At 39.4% G+C, this 16,250-nt stretch overlaps 1 long non-coding RNA gene across 1 annotated transcript; it reads right to left on the bottom strand.

Annotated features, from left to right (window-relative positions):
• Positions 1–7,606: 7,606 nt before the first annotated feature.
• On the bottom strand, positions 7,607–8,250 carry LOC113044050 (uncharacterized). The gene is made up of 3 exons (XR_003275848.1): positions 8,071–8,250; positions 7,866–7,898; positions 7,607–7,645 (listed from the first exon to the last, which is right to left on the bottom strand). It is a non-coding gene; the product is annotated as an uncharacterized LOC113044050 (long non-coding RNA).
• Positions 8,251–16,250: the final 8,000 nt, after the last annotated feature.

The raw sequence follows: 16,250 nt of genomic DNA, 5'->3' as shown, positions 1-16,250 counted from the left end.
TCATGTCATGCGACAATTGCATGTACAGATGCAACTATGCATGTTCCCTCAGGAATTTCTTATTTTATTTATTTATTAATTTTTTTATTTTTCCGGCAACTAAAGCAAGTGATTAAAATATCAATGAACAAATGTTCTATTATAGGGTCACGCAATATTGTTTTAACATGGTACCAGATACCAATTATTTTAGTATTTGGAGTTCAACCAATATGCAAAACATAATTTCATTTAATTTTTTTATATTATTTTTTTGTTACATATTTATATAATTTGCATACTTGTTGTATTGTTCTTTGCTTTTGGCATAGCAATGATAAATCGTGATATTTTAATTCATTTTAATGTTTCTTTATTGTATTTAATCATACAAAATATTTTACATTGTGAAGATTTTTGATAATGCTCAGAGTTTCTTACTTGAGTTCTATTATGAATCAAATGTAATTTTCATATTATTCATTATAATAATGAATGCAACATTATTAAACCATATTTCAATGAATAATTTTAAATAGTATTATTATTTGTAGTAGTGTTGTTTTTATTATTAGTATTAGTAGTAGTAGTAGTAGTAGTAGTATAAACGGTAATAATACTAGTGTATAACAATAACAGAATTAAATAAAAATAACATTAGCTTTATTATTAAATTATTATTACTAGTAGTAGTAGTAATGTCAATAATATTTTAAATGGTTAATAATAATAATAATAATAATAATAAATACTATGTGTGACAATTTTAAAACATAAGACATATGACTGATGATAACATAATGATTTTATATAAATAAATAAAAAAAAAATATATATATATATATATATATATATATATATATATATATATATATATATATATATATATATATATATATATTTGCATTAATAATAATATATGATTAATTTATGGAAATAAAATGAAACACGTGACGTGATGACTTCCTGATGACTATATATAAATATTGTGCAAAAGCATTACTTTAATTAATAAATCAAATACATTGACTGTGAACCAGAAAAAAAAAAACTGTTATTTATGATAAACGACAAACTGATAATATAAAAGCTGAAAACATTCATTTACATAAAACTGCAAAAGTGCAAAGTTCGACACATTAAATGCCGTTGCATTACTTGAAAGCTCTTCTTTTTACTGACACCAATGTCAGTAGCAATGTGACACTGTGTGTTGCTCAATATGAAAGTGAACTACAGGAGCCAGCTTTGACGCAAATCGCCTTTGAAAACTTACAAGAGCTGGAAAGCTATCAAAGGCCTCTGTGGCACATAATTGTCGCCATGCTCAAAAACTTTCATACAATTTGTCGCCTGTCCGGAACCGGGATATCAGTTTAGGGGTCACTCTGCAACAGTGTGCAGGGTGAAGCCCTTATAGGCTCTGAGTGGGCCTGTGAATAACTAAGAGTCTTATTCGGGATGACACCTCTTAGATGGGGACAAATGGGGGGCTGGGCCCTCCGCTTGCTTCCCCTGGCCCTTGACACAATTCCTTTTGTGGTGCTGCAAGGGGTGGGTCACCTGTGTTTTTTCAGAGGGAACCAGATTAAAAGGTTAATGGATTCAGTTCAGTAGAACTGCCAATCCTTTACAGTGGGCACACCAGGGAGAGAGCAGATTTGTTCGGCATATTGATGCAGTGGAGGACGGTTTTGAAGGTGCCTCTGCTGCCCCCTCTGGGCGATTAAGCATCATTACAAGCTCAATACATTAAAATGGAGTTACAGATTTAAAAAATGAAAATTAAAATATCACTCAATAAATAAACATGTGTTTACTATTTTTTCTGGATGTCCAAAAGCAGAAAAGACTTCCTTAACACTTCCAGCAGAAATGCATCACTTAAAAGCTCTACCATTTCAACTGGTGCAATGGTAAAAATAAAATGTTGTCTATTTTTATTGTTACATACTGTCAGATTTTAATACATTAATGCAGTGTTCTTACATAGTTTAGTGGTTTATGGTTGACTTCTTGTTAAACCAGGATTTGTAAAAAATGTTAAAAGAAATGTTTCATTATATTGTGAAATATTATTTTAAAAAGTACCTTATTCCTGTGAAACAAAGTTGAATTTTCAGCATCATTACTCCTGTCTTCAGTGTCACATGATCATCCAGAAATCATTTTTATATGCTGATTTGATGCAAAAGAAACATTTCTGATTATTATAAGTTTTAAAAATCAGTTAATATTTTTTGGGGAGAATGTGATACTTTTTTCAGGATTCTTTGATGGGGATTTACTTAAAATAGATTTTTTTTTTACTGTCTTTGCTGTTACATTTAATCAAATAATTTCATCCTTACTGTATAAAAGTATTCCTTACTGTATTTAAAATGACTAGTGTAGATGTGAAGGTGGTTCCTGTTTTAATAATACATCATAAATGTAACATGATTTTTGCAGAAGAATATATATATTTTCTTCTCTAAAGCATAACAGGTGAAGAGATGATTCACTACTAATATTGCTCATATTTATTATATTTTCAGCCCAAAGCTTAGTGATAAGACATATGGTTTTCACTGGAAAGACAATAAAATGGGCATAAAATCCCATCAATTCCCACTGACACCCATATCTAGAGGATCAGATCATCACAGAGGCCTGAGGGTGGGCTCTTTCGACTCTGGACAGTAAGAAACCGCTCAGAACACCTGCTCTAGATACCACACATCAATGGATTAGCAAGTACTGGGAAAGTTTTCAGATAACATTTTTTAAGAATGTACTTTTCTAACAGGGTGTGTGTGTGTGTGTGTGTGTGTGTGTGTGCTTTTGTGTTTTTGTATGCGTAACAGTTCTCCATCTGAATGTCCACGTTGGGCATCTGGACTAAAAAACCCAAGTCAGTGACCAGAAACAATGTTCAGACTGTTCCAGCTTATTTCCTGCAGGCAGTCTTTCACCTCAACACACAGCTGACTGGAGCGCTGCACAAGGCCACACTTAAGGTCTGCATCTTTTCAAAATTAGCAAGTAAATTTAGCAGTACGATTATGTATTACTATGAATTTTTTTTTATGTTAATATTATATAAAAAAAAAATTAAACAAAGAAACATACCTTATAATAATAATAATAATCATATTCATAATTCATTGGGATATGTGATATCAAAAACTTCATAATGTACATCTGTTTTGCTGTAATTTATAATTACATGATGACTGTCTGTCAAGTTTAAAGCAGTAGTTTAGAAAACGTTACTTGGCATATTCAGTTTAATATATGAATTGTATTATGTGATAGCTAGATATTTAAAAAGATATTGCCCCTTTAAGTTGCTTTAATGCATTGGCTTTGTTAATAGCTTGTGGCTTTTTCTTTCTTTTTCCAAACAGCAGCTTGACTGTAGTTGATTTACTTTATGTCATGAACTCAATAAGCTTCGGTTTCAAAGTAACTTCCTGACATTGGTCCATGAGCGAGTGATTGGCAAGATGGGATATTATATCTCGCTTTAACCCAAGAGGATGTGTGAAACATAAAAAACATAGTCCTTCACTCGGAGATAAATCGGAGAGAGGTGTCACTGTCGAACCGTTTTCTGAGACCCAGCCTCCTGATTCATGTAGCATGTTTTCCTGCCCTGTGAGGACTTTTTTTTTTTATTCTTGTCATCAGCTGCTTTAATTAAAGTCCAGCATTATTTACAGCTCGCCCCACTGAACCCTGCGGAGAGTGTGTGAAAGCGGTTTAAACTGCGGCACATGAATATTGCATGAAAGTGGACGTGATATGATTTACTGTTTCCTTTGTTCTGACAGTGACATCAACGATAACTGGGTTCTGTTTCATCATCATAAATAAAATATTTGCAGATCTGACAAACAGTATGTGTTTGCTGGATGCATAGTTGCATGGGAGGGATATATTCAATGAGAAATCTCTAGAAGCTATATGTCAAATCACCAGGAGCATCATATAGGAATAACTGACTTCAAAAGAGCTGCGTTTTCTGATAGCATGGTTTACTTGCATGATCTTTAGTGCATTGCTGTAGCTTTCGGTTCACTAAAGGAGTTAAACAAACACTGAATAGCACTCTGTAAGGCAGAAAAAAAAAATATATATATATATATAAATATTTTATTAATTTAATTTATTATTTATATGATATTAATGTATACATTTTTTATAATGTAACTTCATTTATTTATTAAATTGGTCGATATATGGGAAATATACAGTATATATATATATATATATATATATATATATATATATATATATATATATATATATATATATATAACACGCACACAGTACTGTAATGCTTTATACTTGTGTTTGATTTATGATAGAAATTTGATGCTACATAGACATTTTTTAGCCCCAAACTTTAACATTAACCACTATGTAGCGACATAAAATGACCCAGAATGCTCCAGGTTGTTTGCTCCTACATAGTGTACTAAAAGTCACTTTAGATAAAAGCATCTGCCGAGTAAACACAATTTTTAATATACCATCATTGAATTTCAGTAATCTGATAAGTCTTAAAAATATGGAAACTGTCCCCGGTGGCATGTTCAGGAGTGCTATTACTTTTTTGAAAGCCATATTTTGTGCCATATTGCCAGTAACCGTCCATTGCTAGAGCTGCAGATTGACCTTTTGAAGAATTGAGTTAAGTAAGGAAGAGTAATTACTACATTATTGACAATTTGATATTTTTTGAGAGAACACAGAAGGACCAACACTGCAAGGTTTCTTTGCAAAGAGATATTTCATTAAAACTAGCAGATTGAGAAATAAATAAATAAATCACACATTCTGTGACTGAAGACAGGCAGCTTCAGCATTAACACTCCTTATGTGCAAGCTTACAAAAAAAACCTTCAGACTTCACTGAATGGACACATTAAAAGGGGTTCTGAGTGTTCAGGTATCATGCTGAGATCTCAGTTCATGAAAAATCTCTTTGATATTTTGTGCCCCTTTTTTCTGCATTCCTCTATATGTGTATGCGTGAGAAGTTAAGGACATATTGTATATTTCAACTTCAACTATAAAAACAGAGACATAATATTTTATGGGCATTTTTCATTTTTATTTGTGAACTTATTTATTTACTTATTCATTTTTTTTGCATATATTCTTGACAATTAAGCACATTTCTGCCCTAACTCTCATCACTGTAACGGTAAAAACAAACAAAGGAATAAATACATAAATAAATAGTTTTGTGGAAATGTTATTAAGGAAATTTATTTCGGAAAATAATGCAAAATATAATGTACAAATCAGGCAATTTGTATTTGACTGTTATTTGATTTATTTGTTTATTTATTCAGTCATTCAGGTTTTATTGTTATTTTGCTGAGAATTATAACCTGAATATTCACCTGTGCATACATTTGTGTAGAATATATATATATATATATATATATATATATATATATTTTTTTTTTTTTTTTATCTAAATATAAATGGCTTAGGTTTAGGGATCTTTTTATTATTTAACTCTACTCAAGCCTCAAGCCATCCCTGTTTTGAGTTGAGGCCCAAAACTTAATTTTGCTGCTTCTCTGAAGAGATATGAATTAAAGGAAAGAGACAGAGGGAGACAAAGCGTTAACACGACTGACAGTGTGGAAATTTATTGAGGATCTATTCTTCTCTTGAAACCCTCTTAGTTAAACCCAAAGAAAAGCTTTGATTTCCCCTGAGACAAGGGAAAGGAGAACACACACACACACAGAGAGAGAGAGAGAGAGAGAGAGAAACCTTTCGGGCCTCCCCGAGCAAAGACTTACTCCGCTGAACTTTACAACAGTAAAGTTACAGTATATGATAAAATGATTGATGGCATAATTGGATGAAACTAAACGAAAACATCTTTTAAAAAATATTTTATTACTTGTATATATTTTCTGCTTGCAAATAAATTACTTTTATTTTAAAATAAAATAAGCAATGTATTTCCCCCTGCTTATTTCATTCAGTTTTCTAACAGCATATTGAGCTGTAGATGTGTGATGATGTATGAATTCAATTGTATTTTAATTTAATTCAGATGTATTTTAAATTCAATTCATTGACATAGGGGTAAAGGTCTGGGCTGGAAGCCAAAAAGGTTCCAAGCACACACCATTAAAAAAGATAAACACATCTGCTAAATAATTATTTTGTCAATCGTTAAACTTTAAAGCTTTTTTAGTGTACATTTATAGGTATCACCAGAAGATGGAGCTCATGTAAAATCTACACATAAAAAGTCTTGCAAATAGATCGACATCTATTATCTATGCAATACTGCTACATGTTTCCTATACAATTAATCATACACATATTCCCATATCAAGAGGAAAATAAAATGGATTTGGAAAATAAATGTGTAAAATAACCACATGTTATATATGACATTAAAAGGCCTTGTCAGACAAAAATAATAAAACACATTTTAACTTTTGACATTATAAAATAAGATTCACTATAAAAACATTTAAATGTAGTCATTGAAATATTGGAGTAATCTTTGGAGTAATGATACATGCAGTACTTCAGTTATATAGCAAGTGAATTCTAATCCAAATGCTTTTGTCAACAACATCTGCGTCCGGCGGTTACTGGCAGTGCTCAGTGTGTTCTCAGCTCAGGTCTTCTGTGATTTCCCATCAGCTGTTTGAGGCCAAAATTCAAAACCCAGGATTCTGATTGGCCAGTGAATGTCCACCCACACCCCTTCTGTCCTCTTGTGCTCTTCTGCAACTTTCATTTATGGCTTTATATCTGGAAGCAGCTGGATATCTTAAAAGTGGGACTGTTGTTGATGTTCTTGCTGTTGCAAATTGAACAACAAAAAAAAGTGCACACATTAATCTAATGCCTAATATACAGTATACTATGCATGAACATTATTTTGTGGATACAAGTGCATTAATAAAATTAACAAATTAATTATTATGTTATTTTTATTTATACCATAAAATATAAGATTTGTGGCTAATATTGTTTAGTATCAGTTCATTATTACTGATTAAGAAATGCAAGTGACATAATAAAATGTCCTTACTTTTTCCAGCAAGTCTGCAGGTTAATTCCTTGTTTTGTTTCTGGACTCAAGCAGCGCTGGATGCCTTCAGGTGAGTTATTCACAGGTTTTAGTGTCAGTCTGCAGACATTAAAAATGCATCAAATGAATAAGATTCAGTCTAGCTTATAGGATTTCATGCAAACAAAGTTTACATACAGATTTATACTTTAAGATTAAAACCATAAGTTTTAAATTAGTCTAACTGAGCCTTTTCTGTAGTAAAGTGTATTAAACATGTTAAAAAATAATATATTATGCAGTGTTGCTTCAAATAGAATAGAACTATATATATATATATATATATATATATATAAACAAAACAAGGATATATATATATATATATATATATATATATATATATATATATATCCTTGTTTTGTTTCTAGACTCAAGCAAATACACACAGCCTGTTTGCAGAGTTATAGTGTCAAAGGATGTCACCATAAATATAATATGTAGTATTTATTATATGCAGGTTGAGAGACTGACACTTACATGATTTCAACCTGGTCACACCTTGATCTTCGGGGGAAAATAGAAAACTCTTCAATTTCTTCTTTTGGGACATATCTGTTCAAACTGTTCAAACACCAGCACCTGTCAATTCCTTCACTTCTGGCTGTTAACATAGAAAAGCATAGAAAGATTCATTTAAAATGCATGATTCTGACAGAAGATAGTAATAAATTAAAAAAAAACTCTTGTTCACTTATATATATATAGCCAGCTTACAAAGTTTGTAATAATGTCACTATAAATATGTAAAATTTTATATGCAGGTTAAGAGATTTACACTTACTTGATTCAAACAGTGTCACATCTGGTTCTTCAGCTAGTATTATTACCATATAAAAGCATAGAAAGATTCATTTAAAATGTATGATTCTGACAGAAGATAGTTCACCGTCATAGAAAGCTCTCTGCATCATGTGAAAAAAACATTCAAAAAAGCATCAAATTCCTGCAATACCTGACTATTAAAAGCAACGTTAAAGAGTCATTACCTCCACTCAGTTGAATACAAACTTCTGCAAGCAGCAGCAGAAGAAGGGCTCTGGGTAAAAATGCCATGACAAATTTGCTAGTGTAATAGGAAAGAAACACAAAAAGATCAGCTGCAGTGGTTTGCTGAGCTTTAAGAGAAAGTAGTAAGTCCTAGTGGAGCTGTAGTGAAAGAGTGAGGAGCAAAGCCTCTCCTTAGTCTTTTATAGGGATCCGAAGACCCAAAACATTTCCCAGCAATCATGTCGTTTGCTACACTGGAATTTGAGATGGCTATAATGCGTGGTTTAAACCGCTATGAGAAAGTATGATGAGTCAGTTGCTATGACTTATTTTTGTGGAAGAAGTAAGAGACAAAAATGTGGAGAGGAGGCACATGTTGTCCTAAATTGCTGCAGTTGTCACTTAACACCATATACTACTTACTAATTGTTAGAACAACAAGCTTTATTTGTTGTTTCATATTTATTTTTTGGTTACATTTCATTCATCTGTATAATTACACTATGGTTCAATAGTTTTTCTTTTTGAAAATTAGTTTTATTTAGCAAATTGCTTTAAACTGATTAAAGTGACATTAAAGACATGTAGAATGTTACTGGATAGAGTGGTGTAAAAAAGGGTTTGGCCTCTTTCCATTTTCTTTTTTTTCTTTTTTTTTTTTTTTTGTTGCATTTGTCACACTTAAATGATTCAGATCAAACTAATTGTAATATTCCACAAAGATAACCCAATTAAAACAAAATGCAGCTTTGAAATAATGATTTCATTTATTAAGGGAAAAAAAGCTGTCCAAACCTGCCTGGCACAGCGTGAAAAAGTAATTGCCCCCAGTCTAATAACTGGTTCTACTACCCTTAGCAGCAACAACTGCACTCAAGCGTTTGCAATACCTGGCAATGAGTCTCACATCGCTGTGGAGGAATTTTATCCCACTCTTCTTTGCAGAATTCTTTTAATTCAGCCACATTGGAGGGTTTGAGCTTGAATGGACTGTTCAAGGTCATGCCACAACATCTCAATCAGATTTAAGTCCGGACTTTGACTTGGCCACACCAAAACCTTAGATTTGTTTTTCTTGAGCCATTCAAAGGTGGACTTGCTGGTGTGTTTGGGGATTATTGTCCTGCTGCAAAACCCAAGTGCGCTTGAGGCCACAAACTGACGGGTGGACATTCTCCTTCAGGATTTTGTGATTGATTGCAGAATTCATTGTTCCATCAGTTATGGCAAGACATCCAGGTCCTGAAGCAGCCCCAGACCATCACACTACCACAATGTTTGACTGTTGGTATGATATTCTTTTTATGAAATGCTGTGTTGGTTTTACGCCAGAACACAGAACACACACTTCCCAAAAAGTTAAACTTTTGTTGCGTTCCATCAGTCCACAGAATATACTGAAGATGGACAAAATCTCTGATCTTCCTCCACGTCTATTATCTATGCAGTACTGCAACATGTTTCCTATACGATATGTCATACATATTCCTATATCAAGAGGAAAAATAATGGATTTGAAAAATAAATGGGCAAAACTTGAAATTGGCTTTTATTACAAAACTGTATAAAGTAGCTTCCATTATGAAAATATGTTGTTTGGTAGCCTCAAAATGTATTGCATGTTTTATAAAATGTAATGTCAAAAGAACTTTTGACATTATAAAATAAGTTAAGTTATAAAACCATTTAAATATAGTAATTGAAATATGTTTGGAGTAATATTATAATCAGTGCTTCAGTTATGCAGCAAGAGAATTAATTCCAAATGCTTTTGTCGACAACCCTGCTCCGGCTGTTACAGGCAGTGCTCAGGGTGTTTTTAGGTCTATATTTGCTCAAAGGTCTTGGGTATAAACAAGATATACTTTTGCAAATGTGAGACTAGCCTTTGTGTTCTTTTTGGTCAGCAAAGGCTTTTGCCTTGGAACTCTCCCATGACTCTCTTTTCTCTTTCTGACCATTTTCTCTTTTTGATTGTTGAATCATGAACACTGACCTTAACTGATCACAGTTCTTTAGATGTTGTTTTGGGTTCTTTTATGACCCCCTGGATGAGTTGTTGTTGCGCTCCTGGAGTCTTTTTGGTACTTCTGGGAAGGTTCACCAGTGTTCCAGGATTTCTCCATTTGTGGATAATGGCTCTGAACGTAGTTTGCTCGAGTCCCAAAGCATTACATATGGCTTTAAGTCAAGTCAAGTCAAGTTGAGCTTTATTGTCATTCCGTTACATGTGTGGACATACAGGTTTATCTCAATTAATTAGAATGTCATGGAAAAGTTCATTTATTTCAGTAATTCAACTCAAATTGTGAAACTCATATATTAAACCAATTAAATGCACACAGACTGAAGTAGTTTAAGTCTTTGGTTCTTTTAATTGTGATGATTTCGGTTCACATTTAACAATAACCTACCCATTCACTATCCCAGCAAATTAGAATATGACCAATCATGGAAATGAGGGAAACAAGTCGGTTCTGGGGCATTTTTAATTATTCACAGATTCTGAAAGTTGTGGCCATTTGTATGTAGGAACTCAAAAAAGCTCAAAAGGGAGAAAATGGCCTCTAAAGATTGTGCAGTTCCCTATCTGTCGGTCACTACGAGTTATGTCGAACGACATATGGGGTCTCACTTGGGAGGCCAATCATCTCTGAGTTTAAGAGAAAATGCCAATGAAAATTGGCTAGTGGATTTAACATACCTAAGCCACTCCCCGTGCCACTCCCCGTGCCCATGCTGAGAGTTCTTCGAGGCCAGTGCGTCAGGCCCGGGCAGGTGAGCGGTGCCCCCCTTGTCACTTCTGGCTGTGAAGTCCTCTAGGAAGATGACTAAGCGGCCCTCACACATGCAACTCGGAGATGTGGGAGACTGCTCTTCAGGAGCTGGCGGAGACAGAGCCACTCCTTAGCCCGGAGGAGGGCCGGGTGGAGAATCCTCAGTTTTTGTTTCTTTCTGTTCCGCCGCTAGTCTAATGGCCAGCGGCACCCACTTTTTCATAAAAGAGCAATTTCCCTTTCCTTCGAGTTGCAAGGCTCGCAGGATGACGATGAGCGATGCACTGCCTCTTCATTCTCACCCACGACGCCCCCTTTCGCCATCGGTCAAGAGGTCACGGTTCGAAGACGCAACGCCTCTCCATGCGTCTCTGGCCAGTTCCTCCGGGAACACGAGGAGTGTGAGTGTGATGACTCCAAACATGATGCCTTCTGGGCCATCCAACACAACTCCCCATCGCTGCACCACTGCGGGTATGTCGACTGTCCCTTTGGTGCCACTTGTATGAAGTTTGGGAGCGTGGCTTGTTCCCTTGTTGTCACAACAGATGCCTCCAACGTTTTGCGCGCTACCCACATCCTGGGGGAGCTCAATCGTGCAGCCGACGTGCTCTCATGACAGCTCACCTTTCCCGGGAATGGCGACTCCATCCCCAGACGGTCCTGCACTGGCACACAGCTGGCCTCGGGCTCTACGCAAGTATGCGTTTCCCCCAGTGAGCCTGCTCGCACAGAAGCTGTGCAAGGTCAGGGAGGACGAGGAACAGGTCCTGTTGGTTGTGCCTTACTGGCCCACCCGAACCTGGTTTTCGGAACTCAAGCTCCTCATGACAGCCCCTCGCTGGCGCATCCCCCTGAGGAGGGACCTCCTCTCTCAGGGGCTTGGCACCATTTGGCACCCGCGTCCAGATCTTTGGAACCTCCACGTGTGGCTTCTGGATGGGATGCGGCAGACCTAAGTGATCTGCCACCAGCGGTGGTCACTATCACTCAAGCTAGAGCCCCCTCTATGAGGCAGGCCTATGCTCTGAAGTGGAGTCTGTTCATGAATTGGTGTTCTTCTCAACAAAAAGAACCCTGGAGATGCCCGGTCAGAGTTGTGCTTTTTTTCCTGCAAGAAAGGCTGGAGCGTGTGCTGTCACCCTCCACCCTGAAAGTGTATGTGGCTGCCACCCCGTAACACAGGGATGTGAGTGCCTTTCTACTCCCAGTAGAGTTCCCCGGTTGGCGCACCCTGTTTGAGCATCCTCCAGCACCCTCGGCAGTCAGACTTGGCGGAGCAGTCTGTTGCCAGGCCCAGTACTGGTGTTAGCATGTCCCGAGCTCCGGTCAGCCCCTGTACTGGGCTAGGTGTCAATATGGCTTGATTCCCTACAGGTAATCCCATATGTGTATTTTCCATGGTAAGTTTTGTCTCTTGGCAAACCCGTGTCTTCCCTTGACAGACCCGTTATGTCAGTCTCTTCTGGCAGCCGTTCCATCCCTACTCTAAGGTAGGACCTGCCTCAGAGACCCCTTCCATATGTAGTGCTGCCCCCTGGGTCAGTCCATATCAGTATCTCCACATGTCACCTCCCTACGGGTAGGATGTGGTCTCCGTAACAACCTTTTCCTAAGGCTCACTTCCCCATTGTCTTGCCAAGCTGAAATAACAAATAGGGAAGATTTGAAGCAATCTTTCACTGAAGGTTGAAATCCCTTCAATTAATTTTATGTGGGCGGAACAGCAGTGTGGCCTTCTCCAGCAGCGATGTAATCACCCTCTGCCCCCTTCGGTACCAAGGTCAGTGAATTTGCGCTGGGGCTTTGGGAAGATTACGACCTTAAGCGTAGCTTTTGTGGCACGCCACGTCTTGCCGACAATTGCAGCGCCACAGGGTTATGACGGTGTTCAGGTTGTGGCATTTTCCAATAGGACCCCATATGTCGTTCGACATAAACTCGTAGTGACCGACAGATAGGGAACGTCTCGGTTACGTCCGTAACCCTCATTCCCTGATGGAGGGAACGGAGACGTTATGTCCCCATGCCACAACCTTGAACCGATCGCTGTTGCCGGGACATGTTCTCGGCTCCTCAGGGTAAAACCTAATGAGTGGATGCACCTGTCGCCCTATTTATATCCGTTGGCATGGGGAGTGGCTCAGGTATGTTAAATCCACTAGCCAATTTTCATTGGTGTTTTCTCTTAAACTCAGAGATTGCATACTATTAATAATAAAGGATAATGTTCATTGTAAATGTCAGTAATTTATCTTTTTTTACTTTTATAAAAATTATTTAGAGGCTGAAATATGTGAGTTTTATCTTTTTATAAAACTTTTTTTATCAGAACTCTATTTGAACTTGTGCATTGTAGATAACATGTTGCAAGACACTCCTTTACAATCTGGCCATCATTTTTAATGTTATTATTTGAATTTTTATGTAAACCAAAAGTACATATTGATGCTAATTTTATTTGTTATTTGCTGGTTTTCTACAGAAAACTTGGTTAATGAACACAAAACGCCTCAAGGTTACGTATGTAACCCTAGTTCCTTGAGGGAATGAGACGCTGCATCGACAACGCTTTGGGGAACGTCCCTGACGAGACCGACTCTGAATATCGTGTGCAATCTGTCCAACGGACGGGCGTGACGTCACGGAGCGGGGTGACGTAGCGACCAGGAAGCTATATAAGCACGTGCCGTGTAGCTGGCTTCAGCTTCGAGTAGGGAAGCAAGCGCCGGCAGGGGTGCCGGGAGTATGGCTCTGCGATGCAGCGTCTCGTTCCCTCAAGGAACTAGGGTTACATACGTAACCTTGAGGCGTTCCTTTTCGGGAACTCGAGCTGCGTCGACAACGCTTTGGGGAACGATATGACAACGCTGCCAGACTACCAAATCCCTGCCTAGTGTGTATCCGGAGAGCACGGCTAAGGCGAGAGAACAGAAGAGCCCGGAGTGGCTCGCATATCAAGATCGTAGAATCTGACAAATGTAGAGGGCGTGGACCACCCCGCAGCGTTGCAGATGTCCAAGAGGGACACACCTGCTGAGAAGGCCTTAGAGGCCGCCATACCCCGAGTAGAGTGAGCCTTGGCCCCCAAAGGAGGGGGAAGACCAGAGGACTCATAGGAGACGTTGATAGCCTCGACTATCCAACGACTAAGGGTCTGCTTGTTGGCAGGAGAACCCTTGTTAGTAGGACCGTAGCAAACAAGCAATTGGTCGGACTTTCTCCACAGGGCAGCTCTGTGGACGTATGCGTTCAGTGCTCGCACTGGACACATACAGTTTAGCTTCTCCTGGTCTGGCTCCCGAAAGGGAGGAGGACAAAAGGCCTGCAGTACGATAGGTTGTGGTGTAACAGAGGGAACCTTTGGAACATAACCCGCTCGAGGGTATAAGAATGCTTTGGCCATACCAGGGGCAAAGTCTAGATAGGTAGGGGCCACCGAAAGGGCCTGGAGATCTCCAACTCTTTTTAGTGAGGTGATTGCCAGTAGCAGGGCAGTTTTAAGTGTCAGATGTCTATCTGAGATATCTTGTATTGGCTCGAATGGAGCTTTACAAAGAGCCTCTAGAACCACAACCAAATCCCATGGGGGAATACAGGACCGTACTGGAGGTCTCAGCCTCAGTGCACCTCGGAGGAAACGTGTAACTAGGGGGTGTCTACCCAGTGACTGATCACTGAAAGGGACGTGGTAAGCAGCTATGGCCGCCACGTACACCTTTAAGGTGGAGTGGGTTAACCCCGCAGAGAGCCTAGCTTGTAAGAACTCCAGAACTGTACCAACTGGGCAGTTAACAGGGTCAAGGTGGCGATCTCTGCACCATGAAGTGAAGAGTTTCCACTTCAGGGCGTACAGTTTCCTCGTAGAGGGAGCTCTGGATTGGAGTAGGGTCTCAACAACCTCGGTTGAGAGACCAGCTGCTAACAGTTGTGCCCCCTCAGGGGCCACACCCACAGCTTGAATGACTCCGGGCGAGGGTGAATTATCGTGCCCTGCGCCTGTGAGAGTAGGTCTGTCCTGATCGGTATCTCCCACGGAGAGCCGTCGAGGAGCGAGACTAGATCTGAGAACCATACTTGGCCCGGCCAGAACGGGGCTACTAACAACAGACGGACCCCGTCCTGGCGTACTCTCGCCAGAACTCCCGGGAGCAGAGCGATAGGGGGAAATGCGTACAGACGAAGCCTCGGCAAGGTCTGTACCATAGCGTCCAGTCCCAGAGGAGCTGGATGAACTAGAGAGAACCAGAGGGGACATTGCGATGTCTCTTGAGTCGCAAAGAGGTCCACCTGGGCTTTGCCAAACACTCTCCATATCTGCTTCACCACCTCGGGGTGAAGCATCCATTCCCCGGGCCTCGGCCCCTGCCTCGACAGTATGTCTGCTCCCACATTCAATCTCCCAGGAATATACACTGCTCTGATCGAGAGGAGTTTGCCCTGGGACCAGAGAAGGATCTGGTGTGCCAGCTTGTACAAGGGGCGTGAACGCAGACCCCCCTGGTGATTGATATAAGAGACCACTGATGTGTTGTCGGTGCGCACCAACACATGGTGACCTCTCAGGTCTGGGAGGAAATATTTCAGTGCTCGATAGACTGCTAACATCTCTAGGCAATTGATGTGCCATGTCAGATGGCGACCACTCCACAGACCGCGGGCAGGGTGGCCACTCATGACCGCACCCCAACCGGTGAGGGACGCGTCTGTCGCTAGCGTTACACGGCGACGAAGAGCTCCCAGCACCGGGCCCTGATTCAAGAACCAAGGTTTCTTCCACATGTCTAAGGCATGAAGGCATCGCTGCGTGACCTTGATAACTCGAAGTGGATTTCCCCTCGGGGAAAAGCCCTTGGACTTGAGCCACCACTGTAGGGGTCTCATGTGCAGCAGGCCAAAAGGTATCACGTTGGACGCAGCTGCCATCAGCCCTAACAATCTCTGGAATTGTTTGACAGTGAGTGACTGGCCTTCTTTGACTCTCTCTACTGATGTGAGGATCGACTCGATCCGAGCAGGAGACAGACGTGCCTGCATCGTGGTCGAATCCCACACTACGCCTAGATAGGTGGTTCTCTGAACTGGAGAAAGTACACTCTTCTTGGCATTTAGTCTCAAACCCAGCTCCCCCATGTGTGCGAGAACGACATCTCGATGTCGAACTGCCATCTGCTCTGATTGAGCTAGGATCAACCAATCGTCGATATAATTTAGAATGCGGATGCCCTGCATACGGAGGGATACCAGAGCCGCATCTACACATTTCGTGAACGTGCGGGGTGAGAGTGCAAGGCCGAAGGGAAGTACTCGATATTGATAAGCTTTGCCCCCGAAAGCGAACCTCAGAAACTTCCTGTGTTGTGGAAGGATGGATATGTGGAAGTATGCGTCTTTGAGATCTA

Source organism: Carassius auratus, chromosome 26 (genome assembly GCF_003368295.1).
Source record: "Carassius auratus strain Wakin chromosome 26, ASM336829v1, whole genome shotgun sequence".
In the NCBI taxonomy this organism is placed as follows: Eukaryota; Metazoa; Chordata; class Actinopteri; order Cypriniformes; family Cyprinidae; genus Carassius; species Carassius auratus.
This window is presented reverse-complemented; position numbering and strand designations above follow the sequence as displayed.